The sequence below is a fragment of the Phascolarctos cinereus genome, unplaced genomic scaffold (assembly GCF_003287225.1).
Source record: "Phascolarctos cinereus isolate Bilbo 61053 unplaced genomic scaffold, phaCin_HiC Scaffold_9;HRSCAF=440, whole genome shotgun sequence".
Taxonomy (NCBI): Eukaryota; Metazoa; Chordata; class Mammalia; order Diprotodontia; family Phascolarctidae; genus Phascolarctos; species Phascolarctos cinereus.
Window position 1 is genome coordinate 194,167,145 of NW_027556402.1, and position 17,189 is coordinate 194,184,333.

The window sequence follows — 17,189 nt, forward strand, 5'->3', positions numbered from 1 at the left end:
AATGTTGAATTCTGTTTAGCTAATCTCCATCAATGGCATGGTTTTTTATTGAAACAGAAGGAAAAGGAAACCTACAGATTGCTACTAGGGCAGAGAATAAAGGGAAATAGCCCCCTTAGACCTGGGAAAATGTCAACTTCAAATACTTTCCAGATGTCAGGGAGCAGCAGGGAGGATGATGGCTAATCCAGACAGCAGAGCTAGGGGCAGCTGAAAAGCCCCCTGGGGGTCCCAGGGCCAGACCAAATGCATTAGACAAGTGCCACAGGGACACTAGCCAATGAGCTGGGGGGGGGGGGTCCAGTGTCAGCCCCACAAAGGAGAACAGGAAGCAATTAATCACTATTCCTTGGAGGGAAGGAAGTTGTCTAACTGGGAATTCTGAACAGCAGAACCTGAAAGGAAAGAAGCTGCTTCTTTGCCTCAAATGTACCCAATAGATCAAATTAATGATGAAGAGAAGCTCATTTATATGTATTAATAATATTGGCATAATTATATGTAATGTAGAAATGTCATCTGCGCAGAACTTGGATTTCCTCAAAGCTTTCACAGCCATTACCTTGTCTGATCTTTGATACAGCCCCATGAAGGAAATGGGGCAGGATTAGTATCCTTATTTGAGAAATGAGGAAACTGATGCTCAAGAAGTCAGTAACTTGCCAAAGACCATATAGGTAGAAAAAGCCAAGACCGGAATCCAGGTATCCTGATTGTTTCTTTTTTTTCCCCCCTAGACTTCATTCCCCCAGAGAAAGGAGGATTAGCATTCACACAGTTGGAGTATCTGAGTATGGGACCTCAGAGGTCATCTACTATGACTCAGCTGAGTCATGATCTCCATTTCTAGAGAATAGTCATCCAATTCCTGTCTGAACTCCCTCCTGTAGTAGCCTATTCTATGAGAAACCTTCCTCTAGGATAACAAAATTTATAAAGCAGAACTCTTTGGGACCTGATCATTCACTTAGATCTGTGTTCACCTCCTGGCTTTGTTATCAAGATTGAGGGTCTTCATTTTCTTAACAAAGATGACAATACTTGGCTAAATATTTTGCCAAAATCTAGATGTAACCCACATGTTAATTGAGCCCAGCTTCTGACATGATGTACTAGGTTATGTATATTTTTCCTTTAGTGGGAGGGTGTCTATTACAAAATCTTAAATGTTTGTGCTTCTAACCAGGAAAACTCTGAGAACATCAGTGTTGGCAACTTTGGTTTGATTACAAGTCTTGGAGTCATGGAGAGCTGGATTCAAATCCACCTTTAGACACTTAAAATTGTTGCCCTGTGTAAGTCACCAAAGTTCTTTGAACCTCAGTTTCCTTATTTGTAAAATGAGAGGGCTAGAAGACATCTACTGTCCCTTCCAGCTTTAAATCTATAAGTCTTTGATCTTGTGATTTTGATTGTCAAAATTGTATGTTTTCAAGGTACCCTGGTACTAAAGGCAATACGGGGCTGACTTAAGTACCTGTTGTAGTCATTTTGGGTATAGCTGGAGTTCTTCGTGCTCACCTTCAGAGCATGGCCCCAGATAGGCTCCAGTCACCCTATGCTTATTTCTAATAAGCTTCACCCACCCACCCACCCACTCACCCAAATATTCAATATAAATTATAAAGGTGTCCTATTTCTAAGGAATACATGGACAAAGAACCAAAATTTGAAGGAAAAAAATAACCTTGGATTCAACAAGAGGCCTGAATTTAAATTCTGATACAAGAGAGTTTCCCTATCCCCATGTTGTCATAAATGTATACATAAACAAACATCTACACAGTGTTGCATTAATGCTATCATTGAATTAGCTTCATTCTCCAAATGGTGGCTAGAAACCCAGGTGATCAAAAACAAAGTTAGGGAAAACAATCCATGAGTTTCTGGACTTTTTAAAAGGAAAGGGGGATCAAGAGGAAAGGCAAAGAGCAATTCATTAGCTTTGACTTTGAGAATGGATCATGGTTTAAAAAACAGGGATGGCATGATCCTGGCCAGAAATAAAGAGGACCTAACAAGCTTCAGTAGGAATGTATCTGCCTAGAGTCTTGAAAATTTAATCAAAAGAGGTTTAAGCTGAAAAGGAATGTGTTTGGGGAAGGAGGGGATGAAGAAAACTGTTTAAGTATATCCACCAAGCTACAGAACATGGAGAGTAGCTATAATTCAGGGAAAATTACAGCTGTGGAGATGAGACAAAAGTCACAGGAGGAAAAAAAAAAAGAGACAGAAAATTAGCAACAAAAATCCTAGCCCCATGTATCTAGACATAAATGCCAAATGTACAAGTACTGAGCTAGGGAACTTAGGGCAAGGATGCAAATTTGAAGTCATAGGTATCAATGAGACTTGGTCAAATGAGACCCACAAGTAGATATTGGTCGAGAAGTGTCTGCCTTATACAAAAGGAGCAGGATAGGTAAAGGGAAGGATAGTGTAGTCTTGCATGTAGTATATTCATGAGGAAATCCAGGAACCAGAGTGAGGAGGAAGCATGGGTGGAGAGCATTTGGGTGAAGATCAGAGGCAGAGTGGAAAAAGCACTTGTCTGGAGCCAGAGAACCCAAGTTCAAATGCTTTGATGCCTACTCTCTGTGTTTCCTCATTTGTAAAATGAGAGGGCTGAACTGGAAGACATCTAAAGTCCCTTCCAGATCTAAATCTGTAATTCTTTGATCCTGTGATTTTGATTGTTGAAATTGTGTGTTTTCAGGCAGTGCATGGCTGACGTCAGTACCTGGTGCAGTCATTTGGCCAAGTCACTTAATCTCCTTGAACCTCAGGTTCTTCTTCTGTAAAAAGAGGGGTTTGGAGGAGATAGCCTCTGATATTGTTTCCAGCTTCCATGTTGCAGAGACCACTTGGACAGAGAGAGGAAATAATTGAGGTATCTGCAAAAACAGACCACAGGCTTAGTTTGTTGGCAAGGTATAGTAGTGGGTAGAGGGGAGCAAACATCTAGAAAGCTCCCAGAGCTCTCTCTGCCCAAAGTACAGGAGTTAACATCAACTGACCTTAATGAAGGTGGAAATGCTAATAGCCAACATTCATATGTTAATCTGAGGCATGCAAAATAATTTACAGATATGATCTCATTTGATCCTCACAACAGTCCTGTGAGGTAACTGCTATTAATATCCCCATTTTCCAGATGAGAAAACTGAAGCAGATGGAAGTGAATAACTTGCTCAGGGTCACACAGCTAATGAGAGGCCAAGGTAGGATTTGAACCCTGAGCTTTCTGACTCCCAATCCTGGGCTCTGTCACCATGACACTCTGCCTCTCTAATGATAATTTTATTTTTTAAGAGGTGGAGGAACCAAGAAATGGGACTACGACTGTTCTATACCTGATTCTCAGTGGTGGGGGGAGTGGGGTTGAGAATGATGAGAACCTTGAAAGGAAGTGAGCACGACATCTTACAAATTGGGACAGAAGAATGGAAAGCCAGGTGTGATCTGGCATAGAGACAGAGACTGTGATTTGCTCATTACAGAGAACTCCTGAAAGAGGAAACTCTACCTGCCAATGCAGGTAGACACCTTCTCTGGAACTCTGAGAGAGTTTTCTGAGGCACTGAGAGGTTTAACGTCTGGTTCAGGGACACCCAGCTAAGCATGCATCAGAGCCAGAAGCTCTGTCTTCCTGGACCCAAGGCCAGCTCTCCACTTGGACAACCTAGTAATAAAATGGACCACTGAGATTGAAACCAAGTTTGAGTGTCTCTCCGTGATAACTTTATTTACATCTCATATTTTGAAAATGGTGGTCATCACTGATTACGAGGTGATTTTTCCCCTTCCTTTTTCTTCTCACATAGGCTTGAAGTTCAATGTCCTTTTCCACCACTAAGGAAATGGTACTTTCCAACTTGGCATCCTTGATCTGATGGTTTCTGGGAAGTCATTCTCTCAGAGTGATTGCTTTGCACACAACGAATTCAGAACAGAGGTAAGAAATCATTGGACTCTTGCCTCACCCTAAGCTAACTGAGGGCACACATTTTATTTTCTAATAATGAATCATAGAATCACAGAATGAGCTGGAAGGGACCCAGAGATCATCTAGTCTAACCTTGCCATTTTATGTATGAGGAAAGTGAGGCCCTGAGAGGGAAAGGACTTTCCCAGGGTCATGCAATAAGTTGAATACTGAGCCATGATTAAAGCTGGGTCTCCTGGTTCCTCAGTCAGTGCTTTTCCCACCTCTACTAAATGGTGTTTGGTAGAACTGTGCATCTGAGGGCAAAGCCCAGAAGGCAAAAAGGAAATTTTCTAACCATAAAAAATATGCAACCTATTTCTCTAGATTCTGCCAGAGTAATTGAAAAGAACTTCTTGGGTACAATTGTGCAAGGTGGAAATGTGTAAGGACTAATTAGGCCTATTTTCCCTAATCAGATCTCAGGGAAGAGAATTCCTTTGCCAATCCTTTGCCTTTCAGTTTTTCAAAAGATTAGTGATTTCTTCAGGATGGGCACTTCATTCAGAGACACAAATGGCAAACCCTTTTTGGGTAGCTAGCCTCTTGATGATGAGACTAGCCCCAAATGAAAGACATATAGTTCATCTTCAAGTCTTCCCAGCTGAGCTCCTTGAAAACAGAAATTCTTCCTTCCTTCCTTCTTTCCTTCCTTCCTTCCTTCTTTCCTTCCTTCCTTCCTTCCTTTCCTTCTTCCTTCCTTCCTTCCTTCCTCTTCCTTCCTTCCTTCCTTCCTTCCTTCCTTCCTTCCTTCCTTCCTTCTCCCTCCTCCCTTCCTCCTCCTCCCTCCTCCCTCCCTCCCTTCTCCCTCCCTTCCTCCCTTCCTTCCTCCCTCCCTTCCTCCTCCTTCCTCCCTCCCTTCCTCCTCTTCCTCCTCCTTTCCTCCCTTCCTCCTTCCTTCCTTCCTTCCTTCCTTCCTTCTCCTTCCTTCCTTCTTCTTCCTTCCTTCCTTCCTCTTCCTTCCTTCCTTCCTTCCTTCTTCCTTCCTTCCTTCCTTCCTTCCTTCCTTCCTTCTTCTTCCTCCTCCCTCCCTCCCTGCTCCCTTCCTCTTCCTTCTCCCTCCCTCCTCTCCTTCCTTCCTCCCTTCCTCCTCCCTTCCTCCCTTCCTTCCTTCTTCCTTCCTTCTCCTTCTTCCTTCCTTCCTTCCTTCCTCCTCCCTCCCTCCCTCCCTCCCTCCTCCTTCCTTCTCCCTCCTCCCTCCCTCCCTCCTTCTTCCTCCTCCCTTCCTCCTCCTTCCTTCCTCCCTCCCTTCCTCCTCCCTCTTCCTCCTTCCTTCTTCCTTCCTTCCTCTTCCTTCTTCCTTCCTTCTTCCTTCCTTCCTTCCTTCCTTCCTTCCTTCCTCCCTCCTCCCTTCCTTTCCCTCCCTTCCTCCCTCCTCCCTCCCTTCCTCCCTCCCTTCCTCCTTCCTTCCTTCCTCCCTCCTTCCTCCCTTCCTTCCTCCTTCCTCCCTCCCTTCCTCCCTCCCTTCCTCCCTCCCTTCCTCCTTCCTTCCTTCCTCCTTCTTCCTTCCCTCCTCCTCCCTCCTCCCTTCCTCCCTCCCTTCCTCCTCCCTCCTCCTTCCTTCTTCCTTCCTTCCTTCCTCCTTCCTCCCTTCCTCCTCCCTCCCTCCTCCTCCTCCTCCTCTCCTCCCTCCTCCCTCCCTCCTCCTCCCTCCCTTCTTCCTCCTCCTCCCTTCCTCCCTTCCTTTTCTCCTCCTTCTCCCTTCCTTCTTCCTCTTCCTTCCTTCCTTCCTTCCTTCCTTCTTCCTCCCTCCTCCTTCCTCCCTTCTCCTCCCTCTCCTCCTCCCTCCTCCCTCCCTCCTCCTTCCTCCCTCCTCCTCTCCCTTCCTTCTTCCTTCCTTCCTTCCTTCCTTCCTTCCTTCCTTCCTTCCTTCTCCTTCCTTCTCCTCCCTCCCTCTCCTCCCTCTCCCTTCTTCCTTCCTTCCCTCCTTCCTTCCTTCCTTCCTTCCTTCCTTCTTCCTTCTTCCTTCCTTCCTTCCCTTCCTTCCTCTCCTTCCTTCCTTCCTTCCTTCCTTCCTTCCTTCCTTCCTTCCTTCCTTCCTTCCTTCCTTCTTCCTTCCTTCCTTCTTCCTTCCTTCCTTCCTTCCTTCCTTCCTTCCTTTCTTTCTTTCTCTTTTGGTTTTTGTATCCTTAGTGCTTAGTCCAGTGCTTATTGATTGGTTGATTAAATTACCAGGACTTATGATATCCTTGATGTAGCCTTTGAGTGTCCAGAGAGACATTAGAGCAAGGATATTAGTAGAGGCCTTCTTCAAAATGACTAGAAATTCCCAGATATACAAGGAACTGATTTATTTACAATAAAAAGAGCTATTCTCCAATTGATTAATGGTCAAAGGATACAAACAGAATTTTCAAAGGAAGAAATCCAAGTTTTCAGTAGCTATATGAAATAATGCTCCAAATAATAATTAGAGATATGCAAATTAAAACAATTCTGAGGTTTCACTTCATACCCATCAGATTGTCAAAGCTGACAAAAAAGGAAAATGACAAATATTAAGGGGCTTTGGAAAAACTGGCACATCAATGTACTATTGGTAGAGCAGTGACTTGGTCCAGCCATTCTGGGAAACAATTTGTAAACTTAACTAGTTAGTGAATTGTGCATACCCTATGAACCAGCAATACCTGTAATAGGTCTATACTCTCCAGGAGACCAAATAAAGATAGAAAATAGCCATATGTACAAGACTATTCATAGTAGCTTTTATTGTAGTGACAAAAAACTGGAAACTAAAGGGAAGAAAGTCCATCAATTAGGGAATGACTGAACAAATTATAGTATAGGAATGTAATGGAATACTAAGTGCCATAAGATATGACAAAAAGGATGGTTTCAAAGAAACTTGGGAAGACTCATATGAACTGATGGACAGTGAACTGAGCAGAACCAGGAGAACAATTTATATTTATATCGTTTCTATTATATTATTTATATTTATATTATTTCAGTAACAACATTTTAAAGAAAAACAACTTTGAGAAACTGAAGAACAGATCAATGGCCAGCTGTAATTACAGGGTACTGATAATGAAGTATGCTACCCTCCTGACAGAGAGGTGATATTCAAGATGAGACATACATTTTTGGACATAGCCAATATGATAATTTGATTTACTTGACTATGTCCATCATTTACAAAGGATTTCCCTCCTTTTTTCCTCCTAATTGAGATAGCAAGGTGATAGTGAAAATGTGCTTGTTACTTGAAAAAGCAAAATTTTGAAAAGACTAGAAATCTTATTTTAACTTTAATAAACCAAACCAAGCATAAAAGAAAAATTGATAACTCATGATTATAACTCCAGTGTTCTCTGTGCATGCAAAGAGTGAAATACTAGAAATTGGGAATGATAATGATGATAACCATAATAATACATCCTTCTATTTACATAATGCTCTAATGTTATAAAGCCCTTTAAACCTATTTTTTTTTTCATTTGACTTTCACCATATTCCTGTAAGATAGGCAGAGCAATGATCTGTATTCCCTGGAGGTGCAAACTAAATCTCAAAGATGTGAAATAGCCCAGCACATAGTAGGTACTTCATAAATGTTTATTGAATTGAATTGAAATAATTTGCCCAAGGTCACACAGTTAGTAGGTGTCAGGGCCATCATTTGAACTTGGGTCTCTTTGTTCCAAATATATACTCCACAGTATAGAATTCATGAATTGTAGGGTTCGTTGTCTCTGATTTCTGGGTGTAATGTAATGCCTTCCTCTTCTTCCTATAGGTTGATCTGATTCCTGTTGCTGCTACTGCCTGGAGATGGATTCTTTCCTAAGAGCAGGATTTTAAGTAAACTGGTAATGTTAAAGGCTTAAAGAGGATACTATTTCAGTCTTCAATTAGTTGAAGACAGAAATTCAATTACTTGATCCTAGGCAGCAGCATTAAAAACAATTGATAGAAAGTCAACAGACAGGCAGATTTCAGTTGAGTAGAAGAAAAACCTTGATAATAATAAGAATGGTACAAAAAGTAGAATGATTTTTTCTTTGGAAGGCAATGAGTTCACCATTGTTAGAAATCACTAAATGGATCAATTAACTAATTAATAAACATCTTTTAAGGTCTTATTATGTTCCAAGCACATAGTGAAAATAGCCCCTGTCCTCAAGGAGTTAACCTTCTGACAGGAGAGAGCGAGCGCATGTATAAAATAGATATGTACAAGATATATACAAAACAAGTGCTTATTGGAAAGATTATTTATAACAATCTTTCTGCTTTTTTTATTTTTTGATGAGGCAGTCAAGGTTAAGTGACTTCCCCAGGGTCACACAGCTAGTTAAGTGTCATGTGTCTGAGGCCGGATTTGAACTCAGGTCCTCCTGACTCCAAGGCCGGAGCTCTATCTACTGCGCCACCTAGCTGCCCCTATAATAATCTTTTAGAAAGTATTCCAGTCCTGTCCAGTATACTTTAGAAAGTATACCAGGTACTGGTAAGATGGGCGCCCCTCTGGGGTCTCTTGCAACTCGGAGATTTTGTGATTAAGGGGGTGAATATCCTGTTACTTGTAGTATTCATACAAAGGCCAATGAACTCCTTTGTCAGTGATTTTGGAGCCTGAGGGGTATTTCTAATTCAAGCAGAGGGAAGCCTAGAAAGCCTTTCAAATCTGTCCCAGCTCTGGGACTCGATGAGTGCACTTGAACTTGACTTGGGAGTCTGCAAAGAGGTCAAGAAGCAAATTTCCAGTGTTGCTTCATGCTTCTCTGAGAGAAAACAAGCTGTCAGTAGAGAGGGTCTTATTACTCTCTCCTTGGTGCCCCTGGCACTGCCTCATGGGGGGAAGCTGGGGAAGAGTGATATGTCTTATTAGGCATGGTGGACGAGATGCTGAGTGTTACCTTCCCAGATGGGCTGCCTATGGTATGGGAGATGCATCACCTGGGGTTTGGGAAACAGCAGCAGTTGGTCCCCGAGTGTTTTCCTTTAAGGCAAACAATTGATTTTTCCATCAGGGAGTGAGTCATGCTGACAGGAGTTAGTAAAATATGGTCTTCTCCTTGACTCAAAGTCCCCTGTGTGGTTAGAGTAAATAGCTGATATTAACTTTGAAGGCATTTGGTTTAGCTTACAATGTCAGGAGGGGGAAGCAAGAACTTACTAGCCTGAAAACTTCAGGGACAGACTGACTAGAAGAAAATAGATTATTCAACTGAGCCTTTCAAACCTTTCTGCCCAACTTTCCCTTCTGGGTATTGGGAAAAAATGCTGAATTTGAAGTCAAACAACTAGGTTTCAAATCTTGTCCTTGCTGCCTGAACTTGGGAAGTCCCTTCCCTTCTTCCAGGTTCAGATGAAAGTTTTCTGATGTTCCTTTCAATGACCTTATGAATCCCTATCCTCATGGAGTTATAATCCGATAGGGAAGATAAGGCAAAACTACATATAATTGGGGGGCAAATGATAATATAAGTGCCAACAAAATACAGGACTAGATGTGTTCTCCAAACCTAACTACTTCTCAAACCCAACTCATGGGCTTATGCCCTTGGATCAATTCAGCAATTCTCTTGCTGCTGTTACAGTTTCTGTTAGCCCCCCACCCTCACCTCCCAGCCCCAACTCCTGTCCTTACTCTGCATTCCAAGGCAATAACCAACACAACTCCTCCCTATGAAACAGCATTGGGCCAGACCTAAAGAACAGAGGAAACTGGGGTGGGAACTGAGGCTGGTCAAAAGTGAATGTCTCAATAGATGCAAAAAAAAAAAAAAGCCTTTGACAAAATGCAACACCCATTCCTATTGAAAATGCTAGAAAGCTTTACAAAAATATGAATTGCCCAGATTAACCGAAGAGGGAGTAGAATACTTAAATAACCCCATCTCAGAAAAAAAATTGAACAAGCCATTGATGAACTCCCTAGGAAAAAATGTCCAGGGCCAGACGGATTTACATGTGAATTCTATCAAACATTTAAAGAACAATTAATTCCAATACTATATAGACTATTTGGGAAAATAAATGAAGAAGGAGTCTTACCAAATTCTTTTTATGATAAAAATATGGTGTTGATACCTAAACCAGGAAGAGTCAAAATAGAGAAAGAAAATTATAGACCAATTTCTCTAACAAATATAGACGCAAACATTTTAAACAAAATACTAGCAAGTAGATTGCAGCAACTTATCACAAGAAAATTACACTATGACCAGGTAGGATTTATACCAGGAATGCAGGGTTGGTTCAATATTAGGAAAACTATCAGCGTCATTGAGCATATCAATAACAAAACCAACAGAAACCACATGATCATCTCAATAGATGCAGAAAAAGCTTTTGATAAAATACAACACAAATTCCTATTAAAAACACTAGAAAGCATAGGTATAAGCGGAGTCTTCCTTAAAATAATAAATAGCATTTATCTAAAACCTTCAGCAAGCATTATATGTAACGGAGACATGCTAGAAGCATTTCCAGTAAGATCGGGGGTGAAACAAGGATGTCCATTATCACCACTGTTATTCACTATTGTTACTGGAAACCTTAGCTTTAGCAACAAGAGAAGAAAAAGAAATTGAAGGCATTAGAATAGGCAAAGAAGAAACAAAGCTATCACTCTTTGCAGATGACATGATGATATACTTAGAGAATCCTAAAGAATCAAGTAAAAAACTACTTGAAATAATAAACAACTTTAGCAAAGTTGCAGGCTATAAAATAAACCCACATAAATCATCAGCATTTCTATATGTTACCAACAAAGCCCAACAGCAAGAGATAGAAAGAGAAATCCCATTTAAACTTACTGTAGACATTATAAAATATTTAGGAGTCTACCTCCAGAAACAAACCCAGGAACTCTATGAACACAATTACAAAACACTTTTCACACAAATAAAATCAGATCTAAATAATTGGAAAAACATCAGTTGCTCATGGGTAGGCCGAGCTAATATAATAAAAATGACAATCCTACCTAAGCTAATTTACTTATTCAGTGCCATACCAATCAAACTACCAAAATTATTTTATAGAGTTAGAAAAAATAATAACAAGATTCATTTGGAAAAACAAAAGGTCCAGAATATCAAAGGAACTAATGAAAAGAAATGCAGGGGAAGGTGGCCTAGCAATTCCAGATCTTAAATTGTATTATAAAGCAGCAATCATCAAAACTGCTTGGTACTGGCTAAGAAATAGGGAGTGGATCAGTGGAATAGGTTAAATATGCAAGACACAGTAGTCAATGACTATAGTAATCTATTATTTGATAAACCCAAAGACCCAGCTTCTGGGATAAGAACCCACTCTTTGAAAAAAACTGCTGGGAAAACTGGAAAAGAGTATGGCAGAAACTAGGCATAGACCCAAATCTCACACCATATACCAAAATAAAGTCAAAATGGGTTTAGGACTTAGATATAAAGGCTGATACCATAAGTAAACTGGGAGAACAAGGAATAGTTTACCTATCAGATCTATGGAGAACAGAAGAATTCATGACCAAACAGGAGATAGAGAACATTATGAAAAGCAAAATGGATAATTTTGATTACATTAAATTGAAAAGTCTTTGCACAAACAAAGCCAATGCAACTAAGATTAGAAGGAAGGTAGAAAATTGGGAAAGAATTTTTACAACCAGTCTCTCCGATAAAGGCTCAATTCTAAAATATAAAAAATTTATAAGAACACAAGCCATTCCCCAATTGATAAATGGTCAAAGGATATGAACAGACAGTTCTCAGATGAAGAAATTAAAGCCATCTATAGTCATGTGAAAAAATGCTCTAAATCATTATTGATTAGAGAAATGCAAATCAAAACAACTCTGAGGTACCACATCACATCTATCAGATTGGCCAACATGACAAAACAGGAAAATGATAAATGTTGGAGAAGATGTGGGAAAATTGGAACACTAATACATTGTTGGTGGAGTTGTGAAATGATCCAACCATTTTGGAGAACAATTTGGAACTATGCCCAAAGGGCTACAAAAATGTGCATACCCTTTGATCCAGCAATAGCACTTCTAGGGCTATATCCCAAAGAGATCAAACAAATGGGAAAAGGACCCACATGTACAAAAATATTCATAGCAGCTCTTTTTGTGGTGGCAAAGAATTGGAAATTGAGAGGATGCCCATCAACTGGGGAATGGCTGAGCAAGCTGTGGTATATGCATGTAATGGAATACTATTGTGCTATAAGAAATGATGAACAGGCTGACTTCAGAAAAACCTGGAAAGACTTATATGGTCTGATGCTGAGTGAAGTGAGCAGAATCAAGAGGACTTTGTGCACAATAACAGCCATGTTACGCAATGACTAAGATTGTTAAACTGAACCTTTTTAGCATTATGAGGATCTAAGACATCTCCAGAGGCCTCGGGATGGAAAATGCTGTCCACATCCAAAGAAAGAACTATGGAAGTCGAATCGCTATCACTTATTTTTACCTTCTGTTGAGTTTTGTTTTGTTTCATCTTTCTGATGGTTCCTCCTATTGGTTTTAATTTTTATTTACAACTTCACTTATGTGAAAATATGTTTAATGGGTATGTAAATGTAAAGCCTATATCAGATTGTGTGCCGTCTTGGGGAGGGTGGGGGGGAGGAAGGGGGAGAAAAATTTTCAACTCAAAAGCATATGGAAGTGATTGTTGATAAATCAAAATAAATTAGTAAAATTTTAAAAAATGCTAGAAAGCATAGGAATATATGGAGCTTTTCTTAAAATGACAAGTAATATCCATCTAAAACCAAGAGCAAACATTTTCTGGAACAGGGATAAGCTAGAAGCCTTCCCAATGAGATTAGAAGTGAAGCAAGGGTGCCCATTATCACCGCTGTTATTCAATATTTTAGTGAGAAATGCCAGCTATAGCAATAAGACAAGAAAAGGAAGTTGAAGGAATAAATAGGCAATGAGGGAACACAATTATCACTTTTTTTTTGCAGAGAATATGATGCTATGCTTAGAGAACCCAAGAAAATCAATTAAAAACTTAGTCAAAACAGGAATTTTTAGCAAAGTTGCAGGATATAAAATAAACCCCCACAAATCATCAACATTTCTATATATTACCAACAAAACCCAGAAGGCAGAGACAGAAAGAGAAATTCCATTTTAAATAACTGCAGACATTTTGAAATGCTTGGGAGTCTGCTTGCCAACATACACACAAGAAATATTGAAACACTCTTCACACAAATAAAGACAGATTTAAATAACTGGAAAAATATTATTTTCTTATGAGTAAGCTGGGCCAATATAATAAAAATGATGATGATACCTAAATTAATTTACTTATTTAGTGTCAAACCAAACTACCAAAGATTTATTTTATAGAGTTAGGAAAAAAATTCACCTGGAGGAACAAAAGGTCAAAAAAATAAAGGGAATTAATGAAAAAAAAAATGGCAGGAGGCCTAGCAGAAACAGATATCAAACTATATCATAAAAGTGGCAGTTGTCAAAACGATTTGGCACTGGACAAGACAGGATGGTTGATCAATGGAATAGATTAGGTACAAAATATATAAAAGCAAATGAACACAGTAGCCTAGTGTTTGACAAACTCAAAGATCCCACCTATTGGGGCAAGAACTCACCATCTGACAAAAATGGCTGGGAAAACTGGAAAGTAATCTGGCAGAAACTAGGCATAGACCAACATCTCACACCATATATCAATTTAAGCTGATAATGGGTACATGAGTTAAATACAACAGGTGTTATTATAAGTAAATTAGGGGAACATGGAAGAAATTACCTGTCAGATTTATGGAAAGGGGAAGAGTTCAGGACCAAGCAAGATGTAGAGAGGTTCACAGGAGGTGAAATGAATAATTCTGATTACATAAAATTAAGAAATCTTTACACAAACAAAACTAATGCAGCCAAAATTAGAAGAAAAGTAGGAAACTAGAAAAAAAATTGTAGCAAATTTTTCTGATAAAAGTCCCGCTTCTGAAATATGTTGGGAATAGAGCCAAATCCATAAAAATAGAAGCCATTCCCCAAATGATAAATTGTCAAATTATATGAGCAGGAAGTTTTCAGAGGAAGAAATCACAGTAATCAAGTCATATGCAAAAAATGCTCTAACTCACTAATAATTGGGAAAATACAAATTCAAACAGCTCTGAAGCACAACCTTGCACTCATCAGATTGGCTAATATGATAGAAAAGGGAAATGACAAATACTGAAGGGGATGGAGGAAACTAGGTAACCCAACCCCTTCATTTTACAAATGGAGAAATACAGATCCAGAGAGGTGAGGTAACTTGCCCATGGTCACCCAGGTAGCATAACTGGAATTCAAACCTATATCCTTTGAATCTAAATCCAGGTTTATTTCCACTACCTGTGTACTCATCAGATCTTTGCACTTTGCTTTTCAAGATCATACTCACACTCCATTAGTAATCACTTGATTGTATGACCTAAACTTACATTTAGAATTTTTTATGTTTTAATGATTTCCCATGATCACTGATTTTTTAAAAATAGAATTTTATTGATACTTTTATTATTACATTATCTTCTTTTCACATCTCTTCTCCTTACCTCCAGAAGCCATCCTTTATGAAATAGAATATTATTGTTTAAAGAAGAGAAAGAGAAAAAAAAACTATGGAAAAAATCTGACATTTTGTGCAATGTTCCATACCTATGGACTCCCACTTCCAAGAAAGAGTAGGAGAAGATGTCTTCTCCTGTTTCTTTGGGGTCAAGTTTGTCCTTTGTAATTTCTCAGCCTCATCTTTGATTTAATCAGTGCAAATATTCCCTTTATAGACACTGTCTGTAATCATATCATGCTCTTGCATTTAATTTAATGAGTCAGGTTTCCTTTTTCTTCTAGCTTGTTCTCTAAACCTCTGAGGTACCTGCTTACCACAATGAGGCACTTGAGTAGTAGTTGAGTGGAGAATTTCTTCATCATTACAAAGTAACATGCTAATTGGTTAAGATATTCAGTTCCAGAAAACCCTACAAAATAATTCTCCCACTCAAATACTTTTTGCCTACATGTCTAACTATCCAAGCAGCTAACACAATATAACCCTGATTCCCTGCTCAGAGTTATCATTTAGATATTTCACTTTCCACTAAAAATTCTAGCTAAGCATTTCCCTTGCAGTTGTATTATCCCAATTTTTTTCTTTTCCTTTTCTCTTTTAATGGAAGAGCTTTGTCTTAGTATTGAACTTGGTTTCCATCAGAAGGCTCGTTTCTTCATCAGTAGGTAAAATCTAGAGTCAACTTTGAATTCATAGATGTTATTGGCAGCATCTCCTTGGAAGTTATGACCAAGGCTGCATAACAAAGGCAGAAAAGCAGAGTAATATTCTATCTTTTTAGATTCTATACACTTTTGCATCCATCACATATTAAAATTGGTAAGCCCTAGGTTGATTGATTGATCATTTGTAGAATTATATTCCCCTTTACTTTTGGCAAAGAATTACAAACTCAATGGATGCCCATCATTTGGGGAATTGCTGAAAGAGTATGATTTATGAGCACAATGTAGTATCATTGTCCCATAAGAAATGATTAAATGGATAGTTTCAGAGAAGCCTAGGAAGATTTGTATGAACTGATGCAGTGTCAGGTGACCAGAACCAAGAGAACAATATGTTCTCAATTGTACAATATTGTAAGGACAAATACCATTGAAAGACTTAAGAGTACTGATCAATGCAATAACCAGTCATGATTTTAGAGGACTGATGGTGAAGGGTGCTACCTGCCTCTTAACTGAGAAGCGGTGGACTCAAGAGGCAGCATGAGACACTCATTTTTGGACATTGCCAAAGTGGGAATTTGTTTTACTTGACTATGCATATTTGTTGTAAATATAGAACAAATAGAATGTGTTCCAACATGAAGCTTCAAAAACAAGTTTTGATTTTCTTTTCTTTCCTTCTCAGTGTGCATGTGTGTGGAAGGCAGATTGGAAGGAGAGAAAATGAATGCTTGTGCATTTAAAAAATAATAAAATATTATTTTAAAAATAACAATGGGAAGCGGTTCAGTGCTTCTGCCGCAGATGTCATGAAAGGGACACTTCTGGATACTTGCCTGATATGGTGAGTCTTCACTGGAAGTTCTATCATCCTCCTAACTGCTAGATGAGCTGTATGGCTGCAAGTGTTGGCAACAAGTGTTACAGAAATACTGAAGCTGACATTCATTCTATTGTCAGGTAGCTCTAATTATAATTATAATTATGTCAAATCAGAATCAAACTTCCTCCATTGCTTTCATTTCTGCCCTCTGTGGCCAAGCAGAGCAAGACTAACACTCTATTTCCCATGCCAGCCTTTCAGGTATTTGAAGGAAGAGATTATGTCCACCCTAATATCTCCTCTTTTTCTGGCTAAGCATCCTGGATGACTGAACTGCACAAATATAATTTGGCCTCCTGACTTGGTTCCTTCCCTCCCCCCTGTATTCTACCACATCCCTGTATGTTTGTTCCTTTGGGTGAACCTCTGCCCAAAGCTCTTCTTGGACTGACCCCAGTGCTTATGTGCTTCTTGATGTGTTTGTCCTCACTCACTCTCCTTGGCTGCCTACCACTCATGACTTGGACTGGTCATGTCTGGGACCATTTATCTTACCTAAGTCCTGACCAGACATTAAGCAACTGGCTTACTTGTGCAATTGACTGACTGCATTTAACAATTACTGGAGGGGATATTAATTACTGATTAGGGACTATTAATGATAGAGACCAGCAGAACTTGTCTATAGCTAAGTTATCAATTAGGAGAAATCTGTCTTGAGAGCCTCCTACCCCCCTTCTTGATTCTCTCTCTTCATCTCTCACCAGGTACTCCTGGTGCCTCTGGCTGCCAAGGCCCATGAAGGAACAATGATATACCATGAGTTCAGAGGACTGAAGATGAATCACACTGCCCAACACCTGCCAGAGATTTGATGGATTTAAAATGTAGAATGAAACTTACATTTCTGGACATGGCCAATACAGGAATTTGTTTTGTTGAATTATGTATACTTGTTATGATTTTTTTTATTGTTCAGTTGGAGAGGGAGCTGGGAGGGAAAGATGATAAATGCTTAGAAAAATAAATTAATAATTAAAATTCTTTTAAAGTCATGCTATAGCAAAGTTTTAGTTTGTTAAGGAACCAAAAACAAGTGTCAGATGGTCAGGGAACAGAAAAATCATCTCTCAGAGTAGGGTACATTA

At 39.4% G+C, this 17,189-nt stretch overlaps 1 long non-coding RNA gene across 1 annotated transcript; it reads left to right on the forward strand.

Moving 5' to 3' along the window:
* The first annotated feature begins 15,924 nt into the window (after positions 1 to 15,924).
* Positions 15,925 to 16,989, forward strand: LOC144455496 (uncharacterized). The gene is made up of 2 exons (XR_013484205.1): positions 15,925 to 16,062; positions 16,809 to 16,989. It is a non-coding gene; the product is annotated as an uncharacterized LOC144455496 (long non-coding RNA).
* The last annotated feature ends 200 nt before the right edge of the window (positions 16,990 to 17,189 follow it).